This window comes from Phodopus roborovskii, unplaced genomic scaffold (assembly GCF_943737965.1).
Source record: "Phodopus roborovskii unplaced genomic scaffold, PHOROB, whole genome shotgun sequence".
Classification (NCBI taxonomy): domain Eukaryota; kingdom Metazoa; phylum Chordata; class Mammalia; order Rodentia; family Cricetidae; genus Phodopus; species Phodopus roborovskii.
Genome location: NW_026125278.1, coordinates 10,883,420 through 10,888,327, shown reverse-complemented (window position 1 = coordinate 10,888,327; position 4,908 = coordinate 10,883,420). Strand labels below are relative to the sequence as shown.

Genomic DNA, 4,908 nt, shown 5'->3' with positions numbered 1-4,908 from the left:
TAACTAGGTGTGAACAAAACAATAAGAACAGAATGCACTTTGTTCTAGCTAGTTTTGTTTCTATTTTATGTGTTGATGTCTCCAGGGAAAGAGATCAATATATAAATGTTCAGTGTGGTCAGGTGAACTCATGAATGGTGCAGGTGAGATAATGGAATAAGTAAAAACCAAGGCCTTCAAAGTAAAATTAAATAAACACAAAGGAAACACTTTTATCACTGATTTGATCTTCATTGTTCTGTTTAAAAATCTGACCAGTTCTCTCAACAGTATATATGGACTGGATAAAGCATTGGAGGAAGTATTATCGGAGTCAGAAATGACAAATACATTCAAGAAATCTAAAGTGTTTCAACAGAAATAGCAGTATAGTGGACACAATTTGTTTTTACAGAATAAATTCATTTGTGAACAGTATTACTTCATCATAAATGAGCTAAATTTCTTTCTCAATCCACACTCACCTTTCATGAAAGGAAAAATGTGCCTAGCAAAATTCAAGGATATTGCTTTTCATCTTAAGTTAAAAAAAAAAAAAGGGGGGGGGAACTAAGATGTTTATGTATCCTAGCACAATGGCCTGTGCAATGCTGTTAGATGATAAGTACTTGCTAATGCTGGCCTCTGCTGAGACATTCAAACCACCTGTTAGGCCTTGGGGGAGGGCTCCCCTTGATGTGAGTAAGCTCAGAGTCAAGTGTATAATGTTAGCCTGAAGACAAATTCCCTCATCCCAATTCTGAGGCGCTTTTGTTTGGTTCAACTCGCTTTTGCAAACTCATACAGTACATGAGAAATTAAAAGCAAACAGAAACTTTTGGCAGCTCTTCCTACCCTGTTGGGACATGCTGGAACTCTTTTAGGAAGCCTCAGGCTTTCCTCCCCACATGCTTATGCAGTTGCTTTATCCCCTCTTCTGGGCCATTCTCTGTGGCTCCAGAAGAACAGCACAACACATGCCTGTCTGCCAGCAGATCCCACAATTCTTCTCGGCTTTAAGTCGTGCCTGCGCAGGGACTTGGAGACCTGGAGTTTGGGCACCAGCCACCTGTACCACTCACCAAGCCCCCTTCCTCAGATCCTCATTCTCCCAAGTGTTGGCGATCTTTATTAAGGTTTGTATACAGGCAGGAAAAAAGTGTTTCCCTACATCAATTTTTAAAAAAGTTTTTTTCTCTCATGTCCTCTTCTAGGGTAAGCCTACTTTATTTTTAATTTTAATAAAAGCAAACTAGCTTATAAAGTGCCAGACATAAACATGGCCGTTTTGAACAAAACATGCTTGAGTAATTGTCCTGTCCATCCATCTCTGGACCTTTCTGTTACACCTGATCCCCTGATTTGCCTTCCCCAAGTCTCATTTCATTTCCTTTCAAAAAATAATGTTTATTTAAATTAAAACAATCTTATTTTACATCTCAAACCCAGTTCTCTCTCCTTCCCATCCTATCCTCCATCTACTCCCCATGGAGGGTCAGACTTTCCATGGGGGAATCATCAAAGTCTGTCACATCATTTGGGGCAGGACACAGGCCCTCCCTGTATGTATCTAGGCAGAGAGAGTATTCCTCCTTGGAGAATGGACTCCCAAAGTCCATTCATGCACTAGCAATAAATGCTGGTTCCACTGCCAGAGGCCCCATAGACTGGCTGCCCAGTCCGCCCAGCTGACACCCATATTCAGGAGGCCTGGTTCTGTCCTATGCTGATTCCCCAGCTGTCAGACTGGGGTCCATGAGCTCCCACTAGCAGAGGTCAGCTGGGTTTCCCTAGCTTAGTCATGACCTCTTTTCATTTCATATCTTTCTTATGTCTCTTTGCCCACCCCTCATCCTCCCACATCACCTACAATCACCACTTCTTTGTGTCATCTCTTCTGCTCCATTCTAATTTAAATATATTATTGCTTCTGGATCTACCAAAGTTGTGGGTTTCTTGATTCTATATCAAAAATTTGAATTTGGTAGCTTTCTTCTATACTTGTACTCACCCTTAAGAACAGCAAGGAAAGAAGAGAGAGGAAGAACACGAATGGATATCATACAATTGCATCCAAACTAAGCAGTTTTAGAAGAGAAAAACCACATAGCAACAACAGAATGGTTTGCAGCGCCCGTGTGAGACTCTGCAGTGCCTTGCGGGAGACTCTGCAGACTCTGCAGCTCCCGTGTGGGTGACTCTGCAGTGATTGTGTGGGAGACTCTGCAGCGCCTGTGTGTGAGACTGCAGTGCCTTGTGGGTGACTCTGCAGTGATTGTGTGGGAGACTCTGCAGCGCCTGTGTGTGAGACTGCAGTGCCTTGTGGGAGACTCTGCAGTGCCCGTGTGGGAGACTCTGCAGCGCCTGTGTGGGAGACTCTGCAGTGCCTGTGTGTGAGACTGCAGTGCCTTGTGGGAGACTCTGCAGCGCCTGTGTGGGAGACTCTGCAGCGCCCCTGCGGGAGACTCTGCAGCGCCTGTGTGTGAGACTGCAGTGCCTTGTGGGAGACTCTGCAGTGCCTGTGTGGGAGAGTCTGCAGTGCTTTTGGCATTTGCACATCATCTCATTTAATTTGCACTGTTGCTTCCCTGGGCCAGGCTCTTGTGTAGATGTGGAAATGTGGATACATTTAATCATTTAATGAGCTGCATCTCCTGGGATTGTCAACTTAGCATGGTTAGGAAATACAGATATCCATGCAGCTGGAGTTACCTTGGGGAAAATGATGCATCCTTTTAAAATATAATTCTTGTTTCATTTGTAAATTTAAAATTGCTAATGAGCAGAGGATATTTCTCGAGGCTTTGCCAGATGTACAAAAAGATGCTTCAAGTCACAGATATTTAGCTTTGCTTAGCAAACTTTAAAGTGTCAGTATAAATGGCACAGGTATTGAAGTTTAATGAGAATGCCACTCTTTCTCCTCTTTATACTTGCCTACTATATTAGTTTATTCTGTGAGGTATTTTAGCTGGGGTAAAACCTCAGCTTGGACCTCCTGGCCAGCAGACATGTTGGCTCAGGTATACTTAGCTCTAGTGTGAGTAATTCTGGGTGTAGCAGAGAAGGCAGTCTCTCAGAAAGAAGCTTTGTTAAAAACCCAGAGTGCAGAGGAGACAGGGAATCAGAAAAGGATGAAGCAGTAAAATAAAGGATTATTTTCTACATAAAATAGCCATTGCTTATCTTTGGTCTTTGACTGATTTTAAGCTTTAGAGAGAGTTGTAATTAAAAGCTGATGATTTCATCAGGTGGGATTTGGTGAGACTTTTACTAGGACCCAGTTGATGAACTGTGCAGAATACGAAGAGATATTTTTTTAAATTATAGCTGCTCACTTCATCTTAGCCAATATCCAAGAGATAAAAATGTGAGTGCTGAAATTCACAAGTATTTTTAATGAAGTCCACGTGGGCTCAGCCTGCTACAGAGGAGCAACTGCAAGAAAACTTTCTCCAAGCACAACAAATCACTATTGGAGTACAAACCACTCAAAATTTCATAGAAAGAAAGCAACTCATTTTCTCTTTGCAAAGTTCAATGTTTAATAAAGTTCAATTTGTGAATTTAATAAACTTTAATCTTTTCTGTAGCATATCACTATGTGATCTTAACCAGTTTAGTTTAAGATAATTTCTTGGTCATGGCTTAGAGATGATGAAAATAAGAATAAATATCTCATTGTTTTTCTTACTATTTATTTTATAAATGCAAGTAATACAGCCATTCCAGGATAATCATGATAATAATATATTCTTCTATGGATCCAGAGGTTTGAGATAATTATTTTCTTCCTCTTCCTGCCTTTTTTCTTTCACTTCTTCCCTATCTCTCCCATTTCCTTGAAGTTACCATTGTCTGAAAATGTTATGAACAATAAAGATTACTTTTTTTTTTAAACCTACAGCACCCAGTATTCCGAGGCGGTCTCCCAACCAAGTACTAACCAGGCCCGACCCTGCTTAGCTTCCGAGATCAGATGAGATTGGGTGCGTTCAGGGTGGTATGGCCGTAGACTAAAGATTACTTTGATTGCTCCAGAATTCATCCTCTCTAAATATTACTGATGTTTCTCAAACTTATTTCTACATATGTTTTTTACCTTTTAGTTTTGAATTAATTTTATATTTACAGAAAAATTTCTTGTACGGTGAGGTAACTGTCCCAATGACTTTTCCTACTTTATTCTAAACTTCACATTTCACCTAATGATGATATACTTTGTCATATACTGTATAAAATAAGTTTATTGAATCCAGAAAAATGTAGTCATTTATTCAGTCAGAATCTTCAGGTTAACTATTAGAAACGATAAGACATGATAGATAGACAGACATACAGTCATATTTGTTTCAAATACTAAGCGACCTTGGTAAAGTAGCTTAGCTCCCTTAAAAATATTTCTTTTACTTTTGAGATTACCATATAATTACATTATTTCAAGATATAAGAATATGTCTTGGTAGTTTCCAAAGGATGAATTCATCCAACAGTGCTACCCAGATATGACACTTATGGACTAGATTGCAGGTGGAGACTGTTAACAAAAATTTACAACTAGTCAAAATGCAGATAACAGACCATTGGGTTCCAAACCCCATCTCCCACTCACTTTCAGGGATCATTCAAATAGCATGGACAGAAAGATTGTAAGAACCAAAGGACCAGAAGAACATCTGCTTTGAGATAGTGTTTTATAGGAGTGACAGGAAACATGCACCTACGAATTCTCATCAGTGTGATTGCATGAGCAAGACCTGCATAATCTCAACACTGATCCAATTGGGGTAGGGGAAATTTCTCAAGGCCCCACCCCTAGATGATGAGGTATAGGTAATTAATGAATGAGGGGGAAAACCAGTCTTCTCCAGGGATGATCCCCCTGGTAGATTATCCAATATCAAGTGCTTATGGCCAAACACATATACA

General features: G+C 40.2%; 1 non-coding gene across 1 annotated transcript; it reads right to left on the bottom strand.

The window, feature by feature from the left end:
- Positions 1-3,877: 3,877 nt before the first annotated feature.
- Positions 3,878-3,996, bottom strand: LOC127230797 (5S ribosomal RNA). The gene has a single exon (XR_007835204.1). It is a non-coding gene; the product is annotated as a 5S ribosomal RNA (ribosomal RNA).
- Between the last annotated feature and the right edge of the window lie 912 nt (positions 3,997-4,908).